General features: G+C 44.4%; 2 protein-coding genes across 6 annotated transcripts in view; one reads left to right on the top strand and one right to left on the bottom strand.

The window, feature by feature from the left end:
- ANGPTL2 (angiopoietin like 2) overlaps positions 1–6,209 on the bottom strand; it is a 37,709-nt gene extending 31,500 nt beyond the window's left edge. Inside the window, exon 1 of one of the 2 annotated variants that reach the window (XM_038744647.1) lies at positions 5,680–6,209. The gene's annotated coding sequence lies outside the window, so the exon portion shown is untranslated. The remainder of the gene's footprint in view (positions 1–5,679) is intronic. The other variant, XM_038744646.1, reaches the window with a different exon arrangement.
- RALGPS1 (Ral GEF with PH domain and SH3 binding motif 1) overlaps positions 1–12,745 on the top strand; it is a 479,351-nt gene that overhangs the window by 244,314 nt on the left and 222,292 nt on the right. The window lies entirely within an intron of this gene.

Here is a 12,745-nt window from a genome sequence, read left to right as displayed (position 1 = left end):
ATGTGTTATATGGGAGGCCCTAGCAGAACTCGAACCTGCCAGTTCTGCCATTAAGATCAAGAACTTCTATCCCAGTTGGCTTACATTTAAAGGACTGAGTACAAGCCTGTGGCCATATCCAGTTCTTCTCAAGGGATGAACTGGTAGCCCAACAACTGTTAACCCGAAGCTCAGAGACCTAGCTGTTGCTGCCGTTCGAATGCTTGGTTTCAAGAGTCGGGAAGCCAGCTGAGATCATAAGGGAGAGGTAATGTGGTTAAGTATTGAATTTAGTTACTTTTTTTAGTGGGATGAGGGTTTTGACTCATTTTAATTGTATGTTATTAAGGAAATGGCCATTAGTACCATGAGACTGGAAAAATTAGGAGCCAGGGTAATCCAAGTGAGTAGAGTGATCTGGAAATCTTGAGGCAGTTCAGTAAGTGACAGATGGGTTTTCAGTTTCATGCCAAAGTCTAAACCTCCTGATCTGTGAGTTATTTTCATAGCAAACCTGATGCGAGCCCACAGCTGCCGTTGCTATGGATTGCTCTTGCTGCTTTTGTAGTCCCAGAAAATACTGATTGAGACAAATCAATCAATGGTATTTATTGAGCACTTACTGTGTGCAGAGTACTGTACTAAGTGCTTGGGAGAGTACAGTGTAACAGAATTGGTAGATGCGTTCCCTGCCCACAACAAGCTTACAGTCTGGAGGGAGCTTAACAGTGTAGAGGGCTGTCAAGTAAGCCTACAACCCAACCACAGACACTGACAGCAGCTATCCAGTAAAACAGCAATTCTGAAGCACATCAGAGGCATGCTCTGCCCTAAAGTGCTTATGTCCACATCTGTGGTTTATTTATATTTATGTCTGTATCCCCTTCCATACTGTAAGCTCGTTGTGGGCAGGAAATGTGTCTACCAACCCTATTATATTGTGCTCTCTGAAGATCTTAGTACAGTGATCTGCACACAGTAAGCTCTCGATAAATATGATTGGCAGATACTAGCAGGCTAATCTCTGTATGCTGGTGTAAATCCACCATTAGTACTGCAGAGATTCAATGGCTGGGAAAGTGAGAAAGATTAGGGATTGGGGCTCTGCATTGTCAGGCAAGGGGTGTCTCATTCCCCAGATCAGAGCTGGGTCATTGATCAGGTCAGAAACGGTTTAGTCTTTGACCTAAAGGCCCTTCGTATTTTTCAGAGCCGATTTCAGGGACCTTGGCACAGAGGCCAGGGCTTGCCAACTAACCTGCCAGTCCCTGAACTCAGTCGGCTGCCGCAACCAGCATGTGAGTGGCTTTTTGGCTGCTGCTTCTGAGACCTCCCTTAGCTCTGTACCCCTCATTCTCCTGCCCGGTCTTTCCATCTAGACTGTCAGCTAGCTGTGGTCAGGGTCCTCTGTTGTACTCTCCCAAGTGCTTACTACAGTGCTCAATAAATACTATCACTTGGTCTTCCTGGCCACTCTTTCCTGGGGCTTCAGGAGCCCCATGGGAAGGGGCAGAAGGTATATTGGCACTGAGCTGGACAACAGGAGAAGGGCTGTGCGACCCTGGAGCAGCAGCCTGAGCTTTATACCCAGACAGGCTAAGCTAGAATTGCCAGGGCAGCCCGGGGTCAGGGCATGTAACTCCAAACTTCCTAGCAGGAGCCTCGGGCCACATTGACTAGGACTAGCCAACACTTAGTACAGTGCCTGGCACATAGCAAGCACTTAACAAATACCATAGTTATTATTATTATTATTAGCCCCGTCTACAATCCAAGCCCCTTTGGCTGCTTCTCTGGCACATTCTGATTGTCATGTTGAAAGAAACCATTGCATCTAGACTATGAGCCTGTTGTTGGGTAGGGACTGTCTCTATTTGTTGCCAACTTGTACTTCCCAAGCACTTAATGCAGTGCTCTGCACACAGTAAATGCTCAATAAATACGATTGAATGAATGAATGAATGAATGTGTCTGGTCCAGAACGAAGGGCTGGGGAAGGCTGGAGGGTAATAGTGCCTCATTATCAAGACTGTTTTGGGGTGTTGGGAAAAAGTAGCAGGTCAAGGGGTTTATTGAACTGGAAGGGGCACGGAGTGAGGTTTAGACAGATTAATCTCACTTTCAATCCTTACCCAAACTGGTTCCTTACTGTCTAAGGTCCAGAGTTCAGTCAGTCAGTCAGCCAGTCCTATTTATTGAGTGCTTACTGTGTGCAGAGCACTGTACTAAATGCTTGGGAGAGCCCAGTACAACAATAAACAGACACATTCCCTGCCCATAATGAGTTTGCAATCCAGTGAGCGAGTTTACAATCTAGAGTTGTTTCGCTATAACTGGTGTATCTCTCCACGGGAGTCCATATGCATTTCCCCCAGATAAGTCCCTTGTGGGCAGAGAATATGTCTACCAAGCCTTAACAGAGGCTAAGTTTGGATCAACTCTGCTGGCACTTTGCAGTAGGAAGCTAGATCAATCCATCAGGGGCATATACTAAGCATTTACTATGTGCAGAGCACCACTTAGAAGCACCAGCAGAGGTAGTCCAAATCTAGCCTCTGCTTAGGGTAGTCTAAAGGCACTGAGCTAGTGAGCTGTTCTCATTTCATCTGGGTACTGCACCTACAAATCCCAGGATTGATAAACCAATGGGGGATGAATTTGCAGAGGTGGTAGTAGTAAGTTTGAAGGGCAGAATTTTCCATAATCAAGATATGGTTTCACTATAAGCACGATGTTGTTGAACGTTTGCCAGCTGCTTCATCATGAAAAATGCCACTTCTGATTTATTACCAAAACCTGATGTACACGTGAAATGCATTCTGTCGGCCACTTTTATATTATTCTTGAAAGAGGTTTTGTTGGTGGGTTTTTTGTGGGTTGTTTTTTTTTTGAGAATTACATCAAAGCTAATGAAACAGTATAGAGATCATCCATCGTTGCCAAATGGAAAGAACCTGGAAGTCAGAGGACCTATACTGTAATCCCAGCTCCACCATTTGCCTGCTTTGTGATCTAGGACAAGTCACTTAACTGCTTTGTACCTCAGTTTCCTCACCTGTAAAATGGGAGTTCAATACCTACTTCTGCTTATACTATGAGTACCTTGTGGGACAGCAATTGTGCCCGGCCTTATTATCTTCTACCTACTCCAGCGCTTAGTACATGGCTTGGTACTGAGTAAGTAAGTTGGTACGGAGTAAGCACTTAACTACCACAATTGTTAATAATTATTATTATGTTCTTATACTGAGAACAGATAATCTGCCTCTCCTGCCTTCTGGAAAACATATTTCTCACTTCAGAAGGCAATGATCACTTGGTGTTTTGCTCTCAGTGCTCTTTCAGGTCAGTCATTGAACTTTCTCTGTTTAAGGAGACAGGGATCTGTGAGGGGAGTTTTAAAAACAAGCCCCTCCCAGTGGCCTGTCAGGATGCAGAGCAGTGGCAGTGACTTCACCGCTAAAAGCCTGATTTCCTTTAGAGAAACAGTGATAATAGTCCACATTTACTGGACTGTAGAAAGTACTAAAACTCCCCTTAAGGGCCTTTTCATCCTTCAATCATTAAAAGTTGCATCGGTCATTCTTTCCGGCCATTTGGCGTCGTTGACGGCAGGATTCCTTGCAGCTGGCTGCCTTGTACATGACACCCGGTCAGTAATTCGATCTGGCTTTTTCAAGCCCTTTGACATTAGCTGGTTGTTGTGATTAGAGGATTTTTCTGACGCAGCCCTTCCCAGAACAGCCCCATCTGACATAAGCTTTCAATGTTCCTTCGTAGTCCTTCTCATAGGATTACCTTCATTTTAAAGCAGCTAGCCTCATTTTTCATTACAGCTAGCAGCAGGAGGAAAGACCGCACAAGTATGCTGAATGTGCAAGAGGAGAAACACGTTTTTTGTTGGGGTTTTCTCAGTGGGTGAAATCACGGGGTTATTTGGTATAAGCCGAACAAAAGATCCTATTGTAAATTCTCCTGCCCTTTTTGGAGGGAACATGGAAACTTCGGCTTTGTGGTATATGAAATGTATAACAAAGCATTTTTAGGAATATGTTCCCTCTGTTTTTAGCCTCTCCCATTAGAGCCTTTTGGCAGCAAATTGAGTATAACCCAGGAAAATGCTCAGCAAATGGCCATGTTATCTGGTATTAGGCAAAGTCACTCAGAACATGTGGTGTAAACACCATAAAGACTTAATTCTGACAAGGAAAAGAATCTAAGAGCTTCCTGGTTTTGATTTTATTTTTAATTTTCTCTCATTTGTTAATAAACTCCCATGGGAAACAGTTGACTCCTGACTGAAATTAAAGGAATTACTGTATTCAGAGTCACAGGGAATGATGCCTTTTCTGACTGCCTGAAATTGTAAGAGGGGAAAATTAATCCAACTAATTTGCTGTTTTGGAATCTCTAAAATCCATCCTGTTGCTGAGGAAGTAGACAACGCAGGCAGCGGATGATAGAATGGGAAGGGAGGGGAGAATATAAATTAGTTCTTAAGAGAATTTTGATTTGGAAAGAGTTGAGAATTCCAGAGTATTTTGTAATCTGTGCCTTCTGTTCTTTCCTTTCCACACACTTAGGAGGAAGCCAAATAACTGGGCTTGCCAGGCCCGGAGCTCCTAGATTTAAAGCACCAAGGCGTTTTCCAGACATCCTTAAAGTGGATTTTCTTGTAGAAATTAGGTGACAGAGCTTTGCTGTTGAGTTAGGAAAAGAAAGCCAGGCAGTTGTTCATTCCCTGTTCTAAGGGAGCCTTTACCTCATCTTTTCTCATTCCATTCAATGCTGAACAGAATGTGAAAGACTAGTTACTCTTCTCCCTGTGAATTCCTGTTTAAATATCAATTGTTGATTTTGCTGGTGACAAGACCAGGGTAATACTGCAGTGAAACATTTTAAAATGAACATTTCCCACGTGATTTTCCAAACAGTAGCACCTTTTATAATGCCCCTTTCCACTCTTTACATCTTTTACAGCTAGACTGTAAGCTCTTTGTGGGCAGGGAATGAGTTGACCAACTCTGTTATATTGTACTCTCCCAAGCAGTTAGGACAGAACACTGCACATAGGAAGTGCTCAATAAATACAATCGATCAATTGATTGATTCACACCCACTACCTACTTTCTAACCCTGGTAGATATTTACTTGTACTTTATTTTTCACCCACTACCTACTTTCTAACCCTGGTAGATATTTACTTGTACTTTATTTTTCACTTTAAGATTTTTTTTTTTGAATGGGGAAGGAGGGTAGAGGTTTTACTGCAAAATTCTGACTTGCGATAAATTCATAGCATTCCTCACATGCCATGTATTGTTTGCCACCCAAAGCTTCGATTTCATAAGCTTTTCGAATGATAGCAGTCCTCTGCTCAGCCACCCTACAAACTTGGTCCCCTGACAACTTTCTTGGTTTTTGTAAAGCGGAAATGATTCTCCTTCTACGCTTATCGGTAAAAGTGTTACAAGGAAGCAGATCACACTTCTCCAATTAAGCCAAAAAGTAGTTAAAAAAGAAAGCATGAACTAGGAAGACGCGGGTGTTTCTTGCGAAATAACAATAAACAGACGACACCACAACAGGGCGGAGGACAGTAGTCCGCATACAGTACTGACACTTAACCGTTCTCGTCTAGTCGACAGGATCGGAGATACCCTGCAAAGCAACCCAACTGCAGCGTGGTAGCAGCCTTACCCTGTTCCTTTACGATTGGCTCCTCGCTTCTGGCTTTCACGTGCTTTGATCAAATGTTATCTGAACGAATCATCCATGTTCAGCGTGACCTCTCCCTTGAACGCCGCATCAAACGGTTGTCTCCGCAGGGACCTCCACCTGCGCTCGACGGCGACTAAGTTTCAGACATTGGATTCGGTACTCAGGGAGTGCTTGGAGAGTCGGATTAAGTTGAAACAAAAAGCTCACTTCTCTTTAGTCAAATCGTCTGCATTTGCAGAAGGGTAGACCACTTGGTTGCCCGGCATCGACCATGCCTTCCCCGCTCCAAGCCCACAGGGACAGCAGGCGGCTGCCGCTAGTTCACCTTGGGTGAAACGGCGACCCCCGGCATAGCAGCACTAAAGTTTCGAATCCATCATTTCTTGCAAGGTTAAAGCAGCCTCATTTGAACTTCAGCTCCTTTGTGGAGGATTTACATGAGGGAGGAGGGAAAAAAAAAAAGTTTCGTCCAGCATGCTGCAAGTAGACAAATTCTGGTTGGTTCGAGTGACTTTTCTCCACCCACAAATGCAAAATGAGCCACCAGCAGCCGGAGACATAAGTTGAGGGCCTCCCCCGAGCCCGAACAGAAGGGGGCTGGCGAAAGCAAAGTTGAACACGGTGATGTCAGAGCTTGTAGCCGTCCAAACTAATCTGGCCCGCAGGAGCCTGCCTCCTGGCCTAGGCTTTGGCAGACACACTCTCCCTCATCCCCCCTTCCCCTTCCCCTTTCCCTTTGCTCCGCCGGCCCAGGTTTCTGGCAGACAGCGTTTTACCGCACTCGCCTCCCTTCTCCTCCCCTCCCACCAGCCCAGCCCCGTCTTTGGCAGAAGACGCTAGCAATGTTTGCTTGTGACAGCTGAATGGAAGAAGAAAAAACTGCCCAGGACGAAATTAGCAATTTATAATGAGCTTTGTTCAGCAGAGGGCGGATGTTTTACCCTTTTTGATTAAGTAATGTGTTTTGTTGAGCTACATTTTGGTACTGATCTTTTCTTGCTAGTGTTAGCAAACCTCAGCCCAGAGTTTGTTCCCCGAAAGCTGAAAGATGAGGCCAGGTTTTATCGTTGCCATTGGTTTTACTAGTAGTGGAAAAAATATGTCCAGATTTGTATTCTCTGCCGGGTGAAATCTGGTGGTCTTCTGGTGTGGTGAAAAATCGTGGTAGCCTGCTGTGCCGATAAAATGGTTAATCAGTCATATTTGTTGAGCGTTTACCTTGTGTAGAACACTCTGAGTGCTTGTAAGAGTACATCAGAACAATATAACAGACTTGGTAGACACATTCCCTGCCCACAACGAGCTTAGTATGTATTTCATTCATTCATTCAATTGTATTTATTGAGCACTTATTGTGTGCAGAACACTGTCCTAAGCGCCTGAGAGAGTACATTACAACAATAAAAGGTCACATTCCCTGCCCACAATGAACTTACAGTCTAGAGTGGGGGAGACAGACATCAATACAAGTAAATAAAATAAAATTACAGATACATACTTAAGTGCTTTGGGGCTGGGAGATGGGAATAGCAAAAGGAGCAGGTCAGGGCGATGAAGAAAGGAGTGAGAGATGAGGAAAAGTGGGTCACTCTGGGAAGGCCCCCTGGAGGAGGTGTATCTTCAATAAGATACACCTTATCAGATTTGAGGAGGGAGGGCATTCCCCCTTCTAGACTGTGAGCCCACTGTTGGGTAGGGACCGTCTCTATATGTTGCCAACTTGTACTTGTACTTCCCAAGCGCTTAGTACAGTACTCTGCACACAGTAAGCGCTCAGTAAATATGATTGATTGATTCCAGGACAGAGGCAGAACATGGGCTAGTGGTCAGTGGCGAGATAGGCAAGATCGAGGCCCGGTGAAAAAGTTAGCACTAGAGGAGTAAAGTTTGAGAGAAGCGAGGTGAAGTATTTGCATTCTATTCTGTTTAACCTGGAGCTGGAGTGGGCAAAGAACATGTAAGATTTATAAAAAGACTTTGAAGATGCTAGTAATAGTAATTGTGGTATATGTTAAGCATTTTTCTTGTGCCAGGCACAGTACTAAGCACTGGGGTGAATACAAGCAAATCGGCCTGGACACAGTCCCTGCCCCAGGTGTGCTTCAGAGTCTCGATCCCGATCTTACAGATGAGGTAACAGGCACAGAGAAGTGAAGAGACTTGCCTGTGGTCACACAGCAGACAAATGGCAGAGCCAGGATTAGAACCCATGACTTTCTGACTCCCAAGCCCGTGCTCTAACCACTTCTTCAAACCCACAAGATATTTATTAGAGATAGCAAAGAAAAGAGGACTAGGACGGGACAAGTTTCGAAAACCAGAAAGCCACCATTCTGGCTCTTGAGAAGCAGCATGGTCTAGTGGAAAGAGCATGGGTCTGGGAGACAGAGGATGAGCGTTCTAATTCTGGCTCTGCCACGTTTGCTGTGTGACCTTGGGCAAGGCGCTTCACTTCTCTGTGCCTCAGTTACCTCATATGTAAGATGGGGATTGAGACTCTGGTACGAACCAGCCTCCTTTATCTCCCTGCATTCCCTCACCCTGCTTGCTCTCCCATTCCTGGAGATCCAAAGTGGATGCAAGAGCGAGGTGAGCGATAGACTCTTTTACATTGTGTGATAGGTTGGTGGTGGGGCCACTCCGGGCGGCCCAAAGTTGAGGATGTGTGTGTACTGCGTAGCCAAGACTTTTCTCACCAATGGTACAGATTTTGCTCAAGCAACTCTTGCTGTTTGAGTCACTGTAATTATCATTATTGTTGCTACCATTTATTAAGTTGTTAAAATGTACAAAAGCACTGTACTAAATGCTAAGGTGATTGTTACTCAGTTAAGAAGATTCATAACCAACAGGGGGAGGACAAAGTAAAAGAAGAGGAACAGCATAGCCTAGAGGGAAGAACACAGAGCTGGGAGTCAGAGGACCTGGGTTCTAATCCCAGCTCCACAACATGCCTGCTGCGTCACCTTGAACCTGTCACATAACCTCCGTGGGCCTCAGTTTCCTCATCTGTAAAATGGCAATTTATTATCTGCTCTCCCTCCTACTTAGACTGTGAGCCTCATGTAGGAGAAGCAGCGTGGCTCAGTGGAAAGAGCCCGGGCTTTGGAGTCAGAGGTCATGGGTTCAAATCCCGGCTCCTCCAATTGCCAGCTGTGTGACTTTGGGCAAGTCACTTAACTTCTTTGGGCCTCAGTTATCTCATCTGTAAAATGGGGATTAAGACTGTGAGACCACCGTGGGACAACCTGATCACCTTGCAACCTCCCCAGCGCTTAGAACAGTGCTTTGCACATAGTAAGTGCTTAATAAATGCCATTATTATTATTATTATTATGTAGAACAGGGACTGTGTGTGACTTGATGACTGCAGTGTTTGGTGCATAGTAAGCTCATCCTCTAGACTGTAAGCTCATTATGGGCAGGGAACGCATCTACCACCTCTGTTGTACTCTTCCAAGTGCTTAGTACAGTGTTCTGCACAAAGTGAGCACTCAGTAAATACCAGCAATGATGACGATGCTTAACAAATACCACAATCATTACAGAAAAATAAGAATATAATCCTGTCCACAAAAAGAATGGGCAAGAATGAGCAAGAGACTGGGCACGAGAAGCCGCGTAACCTATAGGCCAGAGCATGGGTCTGGAAATCAGAAGGACCTAGGTTCTAATCCCAGCTCTGCCACTTGTTTGCTGTGTGACCTTGGGCAAATCACTTAACTTCACTGTGCCCAAGGTACCTCATCTGTAAAGTAGGGATTAGGACTGTGAGCCCCAAGTGGGACATGGGCTGTGTCCAATCTGATTCACTTGTATAATCCCCAGTGTTTAGTATAGTGCCTGTACTTCCCAAATACCATTGAAAAAATAAAAATAAATAAGTGGCACAGCCAGGACTAGAGCCTAAAATTTGACAAGTTCCTTGGCCCTTAAGGGGCTCACAATCTAAGAATAAGTAGGTTAGAGGGGTCTGGTGACAGACCCATGAGGAGAGTTGAAATAATTAAAACAGAAGAACATTACAGAAGACAAAGACAAAGATAAATATTTAAAAAAAAGTAAAAAGAGCAATAGGGAGCCAGGAAACAGGAGCGGAGTTTCAGACTCTTCCAGGCTCAGAGTCCAAAAGTCACAGCCACAGCTAAACTATCACCCCACAGTTTGACAAGTTAATTATTTCATTCTTTTATTTTGACCATTTCTTTCTTTGGTTGTTATGTGGGAGAGAAAACAGAAAGCTTCTGGCTCCCAGAACGGGGGTTCACCAAAAGCTGATGACTGGGCATTTCATAGGCAGAAGTTCCTTCCATCTGAGGCTGGTGTCTGACCCCTTAGAGAAAGGTACATTTAACATTTCTCTACTGAGTAGTCAAAATGATGATGTCAAGAACTCTTTGGCTGGTAATGGAAATAATTGGGCCGAATCCTAAAAGGATATTTCTACAAAATTTCTTTCCCACTGGAACAGATGGTGACTCCAGAATTTATTTACCTACTCTTAGTTTCATTTTTAAACATCAGCATTCATTCATGATTTTAGCCCATGGGAGCTACGGAAATCATTGCCTGTGGATTTGTGACTAATAATGTCAGGATAGCTGCTGTCGATCATTTTCTTGAGTTCCTTTTGGGCATATGCACCTGGGGCAAAGTAGCAGCATGGGGATGACAGTGGTTGAAAATATAAAAGAGCCCATCCCAAGCCAGCAGCCCTGCCTGGGTTAACATGGACCAGGGAAGGGAATGCAATGACTCTGGAGTAGTGATGTTAGGTCAGGTCCCCCCAGAAAAATGCTCAAGCTTTGGTGGTTTATATGGGCTTCTCGCTGACCGCATTATGTAATGCTGAGTGCATGTGCAATGCAACATGATGATGTCATATGGTGAATCTTTCTTCCCTCGGGTGGCCAAATGTCTAAAGCGGAACGGCATAAAAGTCATGTCCTTGAAGACAGTTATTAAATCACCCTTTCGTTCTCTTCTCCAGACTAAACAATCCCGATTCCTTTTAGTGTTGTCTCCTGAAACCTATTTTCCATCCCTTAATCATTTTGGTTGCTCTTCTCTTGACACCCTGCAATATTGCCACATCCTGTTTAAAGCTCGGTGACCAAAACTAGATACATTGCTCTAAGAAGGACCCGGACAGCTGAGTGTATTGTAGAAAGATGACTTCTTGACTTTGGCATGTCCTATTCTAGACTGTAAGCTCATTGTAGGCAGAGAATGTGTCTGTTTATTGTTATATTGTACTCTTCCAAGCATTTAGTACAGTGCTCTGAACACAGTAAATGCTCAATAAATATGATTGACTGACTGACTGACCGACTGACTACTCCTATCAACACGTCTCTAGACCGTAAGCTCGGTATGGGTAGGGAAAGCGTCTGGTAATTCTGTTGATTTATGCTCTTCCAAATGCTTAGTACAGTTCTCTGCCCCTGATAAGTGCTTAATAATTACCACTGATGGATTGATTCATCCCAGGGTCATATTGACTTTTTACAGCAATGGCACTATAGAGCCCAGTTATTCAGCTTGGGGTCAAGGGTGGCAGAAGGTCTTTTTCTGCCATGGTTGAGCTCAGCCAGCTTAATTGGACTCACCTCACGATGGTGGCTTCCTGAGCAGGATCTAGGTTTGGGGGCACCTGAAATTGTCTTATCCTCTGACGCCACTTGACCCTGGGTTGAAACCTGACTGACCCTTTTAGGGTACTCTGTTTGAAGCCATTCTGTTGTATTGTACTTTCCCTAATGCTTAGTACAGTGCTCTGCACACAGTAAGCACTCAAAAAATACAATTGAATGAAATTAATTGAATAAATGAATCCCTGCGTCCTCCATCTGTCATGCCTGTGTTGGTCCCTAACCAACTTGTCTGTCCTCGTCTTAACCAGCCCCTTCAGTTCCAGCTCCTCATCTCCAGTCAAGCACTGTGGCCTAGTGGATGGAGAGCACGGGCCTTGGAGTCTGAAGGACCTGGGTTCTAATCTTGGTTCCGCCATGTATCTGCTGTGTGACCTTGGGCAAGTAACTTAACTTCTCAGGGCCTCAGTTACTTCATCTGTAAAATAGGAATTACGACTGTGAGCCCCATGTGGGACAGGGACTGGGTCCAATCTGATAAGCTTGTATCTACCCCCTGCTTAGTTCAGTGCCTGGCACATAGGAAGTGCTTAACAAATGCCACAAAACAATCAAATCGTTTATTTAGTGCTTACTACATGCAAAGTACAGTACTAATCGCTTGGGAGAGTATAACAGAGATGGTAGACATATTCCCTGCCCACAAGGAAGTTACCATCTAGAGGGGGAGACAGACATTGAAATAAATTATGGATATGTATATAAATACTGTGGGGCTGAGGGTGGGGTAATTAAAGGACCTAGTACAGTGCTCTGCACACAGTTAGCCCTCAGTAAATCCGATTGATTGATTGATTGAATAAAGGTACAAATCCAGTTGCAAGGGTGACACAGAAGGGAGAGGGAGTAGAGGAGTCAGGGAAGGCCAATTGGAAATGTGCTTTTAGTAAGACTTTGAAGATGGGGAGAGTGATCACCTCAGCTATGGAGAGATAGGGCTTTTCAGGTCAGAGGTAGGATGTAGGAAAGGGGTAGGCAGCAAGATAGACGAGCTCTAGGTACAATAGCAGGTTGACAGAGGAGCAAAGTGTGCATTCATTCATTCAGTCATAATTATTGAGCACTTACTGTGTGCAGAGCATTGCATTAAGCACTTGGGAGAGTAGAGTATAACAATAAACAGACACATGGCCTACCCACAATGAGCTTGCAGTCTAGAGCTTGTGTGCAGGCTCAGTTGTAGTAGGAAATCAGCGAGGTAAATAGGATGGGGCAAGGAGATTAAGTGCTTAAAAACCTATGGTAAGGAGTTTCTGTTTGATGTGTAGGTGGGTGGGCTGCCACTGGAGGTTCTTGAGTTGTGGAGAAACATTAACTGAACAGGGTTTTTTTTGTTTTTTGGGTTTTTTTTTTAGAAAAATGGTCCAGGCAGCAGAGTGAAATATGAATTGGAG

This window comes from Tachyglossus aculeatus, chromosome 4 (genome assembly GCF_015852505.1).
Source record: "Tachyglossus aculeatus isolate mTacAcu1 chromosome 4, mTacAcu1.pri, whole genome shotgun sequence".
Classification (NCBI taxonomy): Eukaryota; Metazoa; Chordata; class Mammalia; order Monotremata; family Tachyglossidae; genus Tachyglossus; species Tachyglossus aculeatus.
Note: the sequence above shows the minus strand (reverse complement) of the source record. Positions and strands in the feature narration are given on the sequence as shown.